General features: G+C 37.4%; 1 protein-coding gene and 1 long non-coding RNA gene across 17 annotated transcripts in view; one reads left to right on the plus strand and one right to left on the minus strand.

Moving 5' to 3' along the window:
- GPHN (gephyrin) overlaps nucleotides 1-12,163 on the minus strand; it is a 429,045-nt gene that overhangs the window by 323,176 nt on the left and 93,706 nt on the right. The window contains exon 2 of one of the 16 annotated variants that reach the window (XM_031669118.1): nucleotides 10,236-10,305. The exons of the other annotated variants lie outside the window; for them this stretch is intronic. The gene's annotated coding sequence lies outside the window, so the exon portion shown is untranslated. The remainder of the gene's footprint in view (nucleotides 1-10,235; nucleotides 10,306-12,163) is intronic. 16 annotated transcript variants of the gene reach the window in all.
- Nucleotides 1-12,163, plus strand: part of LOC103886321 — a 47,501-nt gene that overhangs the window by 4,746 nt on the left and 30,592 nt on the right. The gene's annotated exons all lie outside the window — the stretch shown is intronic.

The raw sequence follows: 12,163 nt of genomic DNA on the forward strand, positions 1-12,163 counted from the left end.
GGATCTCAAGAAGTCATCATGTCAACCTTCCCCATGTACCGGCTAGAGGAAAAATTCTACATTTACATCTTCCGAATCTTTAATATAAATTAATTGTCTTTTTTTTTTCCCCAGATTTCTCCCCTTTTTTTTAAATTATACTTTAAGCTCTGGGGTACATGTGCAGAATGTGCAGGTTTGTTAACCTAGGTATACACGTGGCATGGTGGTTTGCTGCACCCATCAACCCATCTATATTAGGTATTTCTCCTAATGCCATCTCTCCCTTAACCCTCCACCCCCTGACAGGCCCTGGTGTGTGATGTTCCCCTCTGTGTGTCCATGTGTTCTCATTGTTCCAATCCCACTTATGAGTGAGAACATGCGGTGTTTCATTTTGTGTTCCTGTGTTCGTTTGCTGAGAATCATGGTTTCCAGCTTCATCCATGTCCCTGCGAAAGACATAAACTCATCCTTTTTTATGACTGCATAGCATTCCATGGCATACATGTGCCAAATTTTCTTTATCTAGTCTATAATGATGGGGATTTGGGTTGGTTCCAAGTCTTCACTATTGTGAATATTGCTGCAATAAACATACGTGTGCATGTGTCTTTACAGTAGAATGATATATAATCTTTTGGGTACATACCCAGTAATGGTTCAAATGGTATTTCTGGTTCTAGATCTTTGAGAAATTGCCACACTATCTTCCACAATGGTTGAATTAATTTACACAATGGTGTAAATTAATTAAACAGTATAAAAGTATAAAAACAGTATAAAAGCATTCCTATTTTTCCACATCCTATCCAGCATCTATTGTTTCTTGACATTTTAATGATCGCCATTCTAACTGGCATGAGATGGTATCTCATTGTGGTTTTTGACTTGCATTTTTCTAATGACCAGTGACCATTAGCTTTTTTATATATGTTTGTTGGCTGCATAAGTATCTTTGTTTTGAGAAGTGTCTGTTCATATCCTTTGCCCACTTTTTGATGGTGTTGTTTTTTTCTTGTAAATTTGTTTAAGTTCTTTGTAGATTCTGGATATTAGCCCTTTGTCAGATAGACAGATGGCAAAACTTTTCTCCCATTCTGTAGGTTGTCCATTGACTCTGATGATGGTTTCTTTTGCTGTGCAGAAGCTCTTTAGTTTAATTAGATCCCGTTTGTCAATTTTGGCTTTTGTTGTGATTGTTTTTTGTGTTCTAGTCATGAAATCTTTGCCCATGCCTATGTCTTGAATGGTATTGTCTATGTTTTCTTCTAGGGTTTTTATGGTTTTAGGTCTTATATGTAAGTCTTTAATCCATCTTGAGTTAAATTTTGTATAAAATGTAAGAAAGGGATCCAGTTTCAGTTTTCTGCATGTGGCTAGCCAGTATTCCCAACACCATTTATTAAATAGAAAATTCTTTCCCCATTGCTTGTTTTTATCAAGTTTATCAAAGATAAAAATGTATGGCATTATTTCTGAGGCCTCTGTTCTGTTCCTTGGTCTATGTATCTGTTTTGGTACAAGTACCATGCTGCTTTGGTTACTGTAGTCTTGTAGTCTTGGTACTAGTACCATGCTGTTTTGGTTACTGTAGTCTTGTAGTATAGTTTGAAGTCAGGTAGCGTGATGCCTTCAGCTTTGTTCTTTTTGCTTCAGATTGTCTTGGGTATACGAGCTCTTTTTGGTTCCATAGTAAAGTAGTTTTTTCTAATTCTGGGAAGAAAATCAGTGTTAACTTGATGGGGATAGCATTGAATCTATAAATTCCTTTGGGCAGTATGGACATTTTCACAATATTGATTCTTCCTATCCATGAGCATGGAATGTTTTTCCATTTGTTTGTGTCCTCTCTTATTTCCTTGAGCAGTGGTTTGTACTTCTCCTTGAAGAGGTCCTTCACATCCCTTGTTAGTTGTCTTCCTAGGTATTTTACTCTCTTTGTAGCAATTGTGAATGGGGGTTCACTCATGATTTGGCTCTCTGTTGCTCTATTATTGGTGTATAAGATTTCTTGTGATTTTTGTGCACTGATTTTGTATCCTGAGACTGCTGAAATTTCTTATCAGCTTAAGGAGATTTTGGGCTGAGACAATGGGGTTTTCTAAATATACAATCATGTCATCTGCAAACAGAGACAATTTGACATTCTCTCTTCTTATTTGATTACCCTTTATTTCTTTCACTTGCCTGATTGCCCTGGCCAGAACTTCCAAAACTATGTTGAATAGGAGTGGTGAAAGAGGGCATCCTTGTCTAGTGCCAGTTTTCAAAGAGAATACTTCCAGCTTTTGCCCATTCAGTATGATATTGGCTGTGGGCTTGTCATAAATAGCTCTTATTATTTTGAGATACATTCCATCAATACCTAGTTTATTGAGAGTTTTAGCATGAAGGGGTGTTGAATTTTATCAAGGACTTTTCTGTATCTATTGAGATAATTATGCGGTTTCTGTCATTGGTTCAGTTTATGTGATGGATTACATGTACTGATTTGCGTATGTGAACCAGCCTGCATCCCAGGGATGAAGCCAACTTGATTGTGGTGGATAAGCTTTTTGATGTGCTGCTGGATTTGGTTTGCCAGTATTTTATTGAGGATTTACGCATCAATGTTCATTGGGGATATTGGCCTGAAATTTTCTTTTTTTGTTGTGTCTCTGTCAGGTTTTGGTATCAGGATGATGCTGGCCTCATAGAATAAGTTAAGGAGGATTCCCTCTTTTTCTATTGTTTGGAATAGTTTCAGAAGGAATGGCACCAGCTTCTCTTTGTACTTCTGGTAGAATTCAGCTGTGAATCTGTCTGGTTCTGGGCTTTTTTTGGTGGGTACCCTATTAATTACTGCCTCAATTTCAGAACTTATTATTGGTCTATTCAGGGATTTATTTCTTCCTGGTTTAGTCTTGGGAGGGTGTATGTGTCCAGGAATTTATCAATTTCTTCTAGATTTTCTAGTTTATTTGCATAGAGGTATTTATAGTATTCATTGATGGTAGTTTGTATTTTGGTGTGATCAGTGTGATATCCTGTTCATCATTTTGTATTGTTTCTATTTAATTCTTTTCTCTTTTCTTCTTTATTATTCTGTCTCGTGTTCTATCTCTTTTGTTAATCTTTTCAAAAAACCAGCTCCTGGATTCATTGATTTTTTGAAGGTTTTTCGTGTCTCTATCTCCTTCATTTCTACTCTGATTTTAGATATTTCTTGTCTTCTGCTACCTTTTGAATTTGTATGTTCTTGCTCCTCTAGTTCTTTTAATTGTGACATTAGGGTGTTGATTTTAGATCTTTCCCGCCTTCCCCTGTGGGCATTTAGTGCTATAAATATTCCTCTAAATAGTGCTTTAGCTATGTCCAAGAGATTCTGGTATGTTGTGTCTTTGTTCTCATTGGTTTCAAAGAACTTATTTATTTCTACCTTAATTTTGTTATTTACCCAGTAGTCATTCAGGAGCAGGTTTTTCAGTTTCCAAGTAATTGTGCGCTTTTGAGTGAGTTTCTTAATCTTGAGTTCTAATTTGATTGTACTGTGGTCTGAGAGACTGTTTTGATTTCAGTTCTTTTGCATTTGCTGAAGAATGTTTTACTTCCAACTATGTTGTCAATTTTAGAATAAGTGTGATGTGGTGCTGAGAAGAATGTATATTCTGTTGATTTGGGTGGAGAGTTCTGTAGATGTCTATTAGGTCTGCTTGGTCCAGAGCTGAGTTTAAGTCCTAAATATCCTTGTTAATTTTCTGTCTCAATGATCTGTCTAATATTGACAGTGGGGTGTTAAAGTCTCCCACTATTATTGTGTGGGAGTCTAAGTCTCTTTGTAGGTCTCTAAGAACTTGATTTATGAATCTGGGTGCTCCTGTATTGGGTGCATATATATTTAGGTTAGCTCTTCTTGTTGCGTTGATCCCTTTACCATTATGTAATGCCCTTCTTTGTCTTTTCTGATCTTTGTTGGTTTATAGTCTGTTTTATCAGAGACTAGGATTGCAACCCCTGCTTTTTTTTGCTTTCCATTTGCTTGCTAAATATTCCTCCATCCCTTTATTTTGAGCCTATGTGTGTCTTTGCACGTGAGATTGGTCTCCTGAATACAGCACACCCGTGGGTCTTGACTCTTTATCCAATTTGCCAGTCTGTCTTTCAACTGGAGGCATTTAGCCCATTTACATTTAAGGTTAACATTGTTATGTGTAAATTTGATCCTGTCATTATGATGCTAGCTAGTTATTCTGCTCCTTAGTTGATGCAGTTTCTTCATAGTTTCGATGGTCTTTACAATTTGATATGTTTTTGCAGTGGCTGGTACCAGTTGTTCCTTCCCATATTTAGTGCTTCTTTCAGGAGCTCTTGTAAGGCATGCCTGGTGGTGACAAATTGTCTCAGCATTTGCTTGTCTGTAAAGGATTTTATTTCTCCTTTGCTTATGAAGCTTAGTTTGGCCAGATATGAAATTCTCAGTTGAAAATTCTTTTCCTTAAGAATGCTGAATATTGGCCCCCACTCTCTTCTGGCTTGTAGGGTTTCTGATGAGAGATCCGCTGTTAGTTTGATGGGCTTCCCTTTGTGGGTAACCTAACCTTTCTCTCTGGCTGCCCTTACCATATTTTCCTTCATTTCAACCTTGGTGAATCTAATGATTATGTGTCTTGGGGTTGCTCTCCTCAAAGAGTATCTTTGTGGTGTTCTTTGTATTTTCTGAATTTGAATGATGGCCTGTCTTGCTAGGTTGGGGAAGTTCTCTTTGATAATATCCTGAAGAGTGTTTTCCAACTTGGTTCCATTCTCCCTGTCACTTTCAAGTACACCAATCAAAAGTAGGTTTGGTCTTTTCACACAGTCCCAAATTTCTTGGAGGCTCTGTTCATTCCTTTTCATTTTTTTTCTCTAATCTTGTCTTCATGCTTTATTTCATTAAGCTGATCTTCAATCTCTGAAATTGTTTCTTCAGCTTGATCGATTTGGCTATTGATACTTGTGTATGCTTCATGAAGTTTTCGTGTTGTGTTTCTCAGCTCCATCAGGTCATTTATGTTCTCCTCTAAACTGGTTATTGTAGTTACCAATTTCTCTAACATTTTTTCAAGGTTCTTAGTTTCCTTTCATTGGGTTAGAACATGCTTCTTTCTTTAGCTCGGAGGAGTTTTTTATTACCCACCTTCTGAAGCCTACTTCTGTCAATTTGTCAAACTAATTCTCCCTCCAGTTTTGTTCCCTTGCTGGCAAGGAGTTGTGATCCTTTGGAAGAGAAGATGTGTTCTGGTTTTTGGAATTTTCAGCCTTCTTTTGCTGGTTTTTTGTCATCTTCGTGGATTTATCTACCTTTGGTCTTTGATGTTGGTGACCTTCAGATGTGGTTTCTGTGTGTATGTCCTTTTTGTTCATGATGTTGATGCTATTCCTTTCTGTTCGTTAAGTTTGCCTTCTAACAGGCCCCTCTGCTGCAGGTCTGCTGGAGTTTGCTGGAGGTCCACTCTAGACCCTGTTTGCGTGGGTATCACCAGCAAAGGCTGCAGAATAGCAAAAATTGCTGCCCATTTCTTCCTCTGGAAGCTTCATCCCAGAGTGGCACCCGCCAGATGCCAGCCAGAGCTCTCCTGTATGACATGTCTGTCAACCCCTGCTGGGAGGTGTCTCATAGTCAGGAGGCATGGGCGTCAGGGACCCACTTGGGGAGGCAATCTGTCCCTTAGCAGAGCTCGAGCCCTGTGCTGGGAGATCTGCTGCTCTCTTAGAAGCTGGCAGGAAGGAACTAAGTTTAAGTCTGTTGAAGCTGCACCCACATCCGCCCCTTCCCGCAGGTGCCCTGTCCCAGGGAGATGGGAGTTTTATCTATAAGCCCCTGACTGGGGCTCTTGTCTTTCAGAGATATCCTTCCTAGAGAGGAGGAATCTAGAGAGGCAGTCTGGCTATGGCAGCTTTGCTATGCTGTGGTGGGCTCTGTCCAGTCCGAATTTCCAGTGGCTTTGTTTACACTGTGAGGGGAAAACTGCCCACTCAAGCCTCAGTAATGGTGGACGCCCCTCCCTGCACCAAGCTGGAGTGTCCCAGTTCGACTTCAGACTGCTGTACTGGCAGTGAGAATTTCAAACCAGTGGATCTTAGCTTGCTGGGTTCTGTGGGGATGGGATCTGCTGTGTTAGACCACTTGGCTCCCTGGCTTCAGCCCCTTTTCCAGAGGAGTTAACAATTTGTCTTACTGGCATTCCAGGTGCCACTGGGGTATGAAAAAAAACTCTTGCAGCTAGCTTGGTGTCTGCCCAAACAGCCACCCAGTTTTGTGCTTGAAACCCAGGGTCCTGGTGGTGTAGGCACTCGAGGGAATCTTCTGGTCTGCGGTTTGTGAAGACTGGGAAAAGCATAGTATCTGGGCCGGAATGCACAGTTCCTCATGGCTTCCCTTGGCAAGGGGAGGGAGTTCCCTGATCCCTAGTACTTCCTGTGTGAGGCAACGCCCCACCCTGCTTCAGCTTGTCCTCCATGGGCTGCACCCACTGTCTAACCAGCCCTAACGATATGAGCCGGATACCTAGTTGGAAATGCAGAAATCACCTGCCTTCTGCATTGACCTTGCTGGGCATTGCAGACCAGAGCTGTTCCTATCCGGCCATCTTGCCCAACTATCTTTTTAAAATAAAAATGTAACAAAGTGAAGGAGTTTGCCTATATACTAGGAGTTTTAGGATAGGGCACTCTTTTTTTTTTTTTTTTGAGGCAAAGTTTTGCTCTTTTTGCCTGGAGTGTAGTGGTACGATCTTGGCTTACTGCAAACTCTGCCTCCTGGGTTCAAGTGATTCTCCTACCTCAGCCTCCCGAGTAGCTGGGATTACAGGCATGTACCACCATGCCAAGCTAATTTTGTACTTTTAGTAGAGATGAGATTTCACCATGTTGGCCAAGCTGGTCTCGAACTCCTGACCTCAGGTGATCCACCCACCTCATCTTCCCAAAGTACTGGGATTACAGGCATGAGCCACCGTGCCTGGAGGATAAGGCATTCTTAAGATAAGTATAATTAAATCTGGAATACGCTACTGAAAGGAAAATTTCATTTTCCTACTGACAGGAAAATTTCCTAAAGTTTCCTAAATTTTCCTAAAGACAGGAAAATTTCATTTTGAAGGGTCAATCAAAATAGGTATATATTTTACTGTATAATGGTAAAAATACATTTTAGGCTAAAAGTTGGGGGTGAAATACATGGCTTAATCCATTTTCAGTTCTCTGTTTCCAAAAATTAAGCAAGTTACAATATTTGAAAGCAATACAAAAATAAAGTTTGGAAAATGAAGTATTACAGTAGATAAGTAGAAAGGCAAACAAAAAGTAAATTATGAAGGTATACAGGGAAAGGTTTATATTTCAATATTTCTTTGAAAGTAGAATGATACTCTTCAATAAGATTGTAGCTCTGGGCAAAAGCAGTTAAAATGCATCAGGCATGTATTAGATGCTAATTGAAGTTATAAATAAAGTTTAGAATGCATACAAATTAGTTAATCCCTTCCAATTATATAGAATACAGGATTACCAGAATTGATGCAATATACTGGTACAGTGAATTCTAGCATAATGCGATATTTAACAATGGGAGACATTTTAAAGAAAAACTAACAAAAATATAAGGATTTTTCTAGCATTATCCAATCTTTTTTTATACATTTAAATTTTTTTTTAATTTTACTTTAAGTTCTGGTATACATGTCCAGAATGTGCAGATTTGTTACATAGGTATACATGTGCAACGGTGGTTTGCTGCACCTGTCAACCCATCATCTAGGTTTGAAGCTCTGCATGCATTAGGAATTTGTCCTAATACTCTCCCTCCCCTTCCCCCTCACTGCACGACAGGCCTCAGTGTGTTGTTTTCCTCCCTGTGTCCATGTGTTCTTATTGTTCAACTCCCACTTACGAGTGAGAATATGTAGTATTTGATTTTCTGTTCCTGTGTTAGTTTGCTGAGAATGATGGCTTCCAGCTTCATCCATGTCATTATCCAATCTTTATTATTTATTTTCCAAAGCCAATCTATCTGTTATGATTTTGACACTTACCAAGATGAAACACTAGTTCTATGTTATAAATTGCTTTATGGAGGTTTACAACTTCTCAGGGATGTTAAAATTAGAGCCCTCAACATCAAGCAAGGGGATTTCATTGATAACAATATTAAAGAAACTTCTTGGATAGCATTAATATTTATTTCATTACTTGCTTGAAAAAGTTATATAAGCAATGGTTGACATTTAATGAAATTTGGGGCTTCACATAAAGAAGATATATCCCAAAGTATAGTAGCACATTTTACTTAGGGACATGAAGGGAAATATCAACAGATAGCTGAGAGGGAGTATTTCACTTAAAATTGATACTTGAAAGCACAACATTTATCCATTTAAATAACAAATATTCATTAAGCATCTACTATGTACTAGGTAGTATCTGAGGAATTGATGTTACAGTAGTGAATAAAACAAACCTCAGAGAGTGTATAAGCTCACTGTCACCCAGCACACGAAAAACTCAATTGACAAATGATACGTGAGAATTGCCTAAAAGAGATGTGGTTCATTAATTTTTCTAAATCCTCTAAAACATACCACTGGATTTCGCCAGACCACTGGAGAGTGATATACTCTGAATGCCTTATTTCACTTTTTATAGAATTGTTTTATTGGGCTTTGCTTTTGTGGTATGAAATCAGAATCAATAAAATGGCTCAAACTTCTATTTACATTAGGAAGCATCTGAATTGTTCACCACATTACATTCTGGTCTTTAGGAGAACCTACAGGAGAAATTTCCTCTGAAGTATCATAACTAGGAATCGGTACTCTTCTATGTCACCAGTTTGTTTTTAAATTACAATGCTTGTGAATCAAGTTATCCTTGAAAACAGAGACAAATTTGTGGACACCTTTCAGTAGGCTTACTGAACACAACTTTAGTTTCATCTGATTTTTCTCTGTCCTACTCTTCACATTTATATTTTTAAAAATTCTGTTGTATTTAGTATTTGGGTAAGCCATAATATTTTTCAGAGTATAAAAATATATAGATGGATGGATCAGTGTTGGTACAGTTGCCCTCCATATTGCTGGTTCAACATCTGTGGATTCAATCAACTGAGGATCGAAAATACAGTATTTAGGGGTTCTGCAGGGCTGACTGTATTCTTTACAAAGTTCTTTATCTTTCTCTAAACGTAATTCAGGCAGGAGAGTTAATTCTTTCTGAAGATCTTCTAAAGAATTTGGGCATATAGACAGATACAAACCTTATATGTTTTAGAACATAAAAGAAAAAATATATCATGGTGATGCCACTGAAAGGCATTGATGCTGATGGTGGTGAGTTGGTTGGGGTAGATGGATGGATGTCAGACTCTCTATACTAGATACAAACTGATCTTTTCAATAGGGTATTCCTAAATAATGTACAAATACACTCTTGCTCACATTTGTATCAAACATTTTACATAAAACATTAGAACCCTTCTATTTTCATTTTCTCTTCCTCTTAAGCTGTTTGGTGTAGTAAAAGATCATAATCTATGACGTCAGACAATGACACTACACAGTTAAGGTCAATAACAATAGGAGCTGGATCTATTTCAGCATCTAGTTCAGAGCCCAACATATAGTATGTGCTCAACAAATATTTGTTGAATAAAGAAGTGAAGGAATAAATGAACCAATCTATATGTGAAACTTGGCTTTACTACGTAGTTGCTATGTGAATTAGAAGAAAATATTTAACCTATTTCCAGAGTACTTATGAATATAATGGAGGTAATAATAAAACATACCTACATCTTATAAGAGGGCTCTGAGAACTAAATGATAAATCACTTAGCATAGAGTAGGTATTCAATACATGTTAGTTCTTCCTATGCTTCTACTTTCCAATTCTTCTTACATCCTTGCAGTTCTGCACATATCAGTTAGAGAATAGAAATAATACAAAAATCCAGAAACTACCTGCAAACAGTAGTAGAGAACCAAAGACTAGGAAAAAGAGAATGGAGAGCAAGAACCCAGATGCAAGAGCATTGGCAAATGCCAGGTAGGAAGTAGAATACTGAAATTAGGGATCTAAACTAGGGAGCAGGCAGCTGAATGAGATGGGGACTGGAAGATAGACAAGAGAGCAAGAGCTGAGTACAAAGACCTGTAAACCATAAATGGGGAGATGCAACTAGAAAACAAAGAATAAGAGAATAAAACTTAATTACAAATATAACAAGAGAAAGATACCTGTTTATTAGAAAATCCGAGCAGAAGAATGGTTTGAGGAATGTAGCTTTATCACTTTCAATCACATATGCTAGTACAATATAGACAAATAAAGGTTATCTGTATCTGTTAATGAATAGATAACACAAGTATTCATTATCAACAGACTGTTCATTATCAATGGCAAAAAAGATGCCATTAAAAGCTTGAAACCATTTTTTCCTTAACTAGCTTAAAGTTCTGTTTTCCTCTTACACATTATTAACTTGGTTACTAAATTCTTTTATTCCTTGAAAGATGGTAGAAATTTATGGTCTTACTTCAGGTGTCAGTATTTCTGAACTAGTAGGCCTAAAATATAAAAGTTTAATTGGATATAAAAAGATTAATTTAGATGAATTAATATTTATCTTTGACATCTAAATATTTCTCCAATATGAAAGTTGCAACCTTCTGTGAAAAATCACATAATTGTGATCTTTTTTTTTTTCTTGCTACTTTGAGGATAACATTAAAGTCAGAAAGATGCTTAAAAGACTGCTAAGTTGTAAAAACAGTGTCAAAAACAATGATTCAGTAATTCAGGTACCTTGTTGATGAAATTGTTCATATTTTAACTTCATAGGAAAAATGACCTTAAAAAAGATATTGCTAACAGACAATGATGTTTAAAAATGTACAGAACATATGGTTGGGCATGGTGGCTCATGCATGTAATTCCAACACCTTGGGCAGCAGAGGTGGGTGGATCACTTGAGGTCAGGAGTTTGAGACCAGCCTGGCCAACATGGTGAAACATCATCTCTACTAAAAAATACAAAAATTAGCCAGGCGTGGTGGCATGCACCCGTAGTTCTAGCTACTCGAGAGCCTGAGGTAGGAGAAACGCTTGAACCCAGGAGGCAGAGGCTGCAGTGAGCCGAAACTGTGCCATTGCACTCCAGTCTGGGCAACAGAGCGAGACTCTGATTTAAAAAAAAACTTTAAAGAATATATAATAGATAAATCTAAATGTGCAGAAATACTTTACGTGCATAACGACTCTGTGAAAAATCACTTAGTATAGTGCTTTCACTTATTTTTATAGACAAGATTTTATTAACAGAGCAGACAAATTTATGTATTAGTACTCACGTGCTTGTAACCTGAGTAGGTAGATTTCATAAAATTTCCTCCTCACAATTACTGCAGTGCCCTCTGCTGATTAAATAATCTTAAATAACAAAGACTATCTTTGTAATACCAGCTAATGACTACTGTTAATAACTTTGTTAAGTTATCAAGGTGAGATGTAGTTAGAGCAGGGTTTCTCAAACTTTAGTGTGCATCAGAATCTTCAAGAGGCCTTGTTAAAATACAGATTGCTGGTCCCCACTTTCAGAGATTCTGATTCAGAATTTCTAGGTGCCTCAAAATTTACATTTCTAACAAGATTCCAGGTGATGTTTCTGATGCCGGTCAGAAGACCACACTTTGAAAAACATACTGCTGATGGAAGGAATGATGTAGATTAATCACAATATGTACCATTTGGTCTTATCTTTATAATCACTTTATGTTCAACTTTGTAGATTGATGTAAATGTGACAATCCTTCATCAGAACAGAATATAGATTTAGTGAGGAGATAAATTAGGTAAAAATAGGCAGTTTAATGCCAGCCACTTACATTTTGCTGACTTCTGCTTATTAAAGGACACATTAATTTCATTTTACATTTTTAAAAAGAGTTATAATAAACTAACAATTCTGACGCTGCTCCTATGAGAACAGAATTTAATGAGGAGATAAATTAGGTAAATATAGCCAGTTTAACACCAGCCAGTTACATTTTCCTGACTTTTGCTTATTAAAGGACAAACACATTAATTTCATTTTACATTTTTAAAAAGGGTTATAATAAACTAACAATTCTGAGGCTGCTCCTATAAGTAATCTATGGTACAGAGT

Source organism: Papio anubis, chromosome 7 (assembly GCF_008728515.1).
Source record: "Papio anubis isolate 15944 chromosome 7, Panubis1.0, whole genome shotgun sequence".
In the NCBI taxonomy this organism is placed as follows: domain Eukaryota; kingdom Metazoa; phylum Chordata; class Mammalia; order Primates; family Cercopithecidae; genus Papio; species Papio anubis.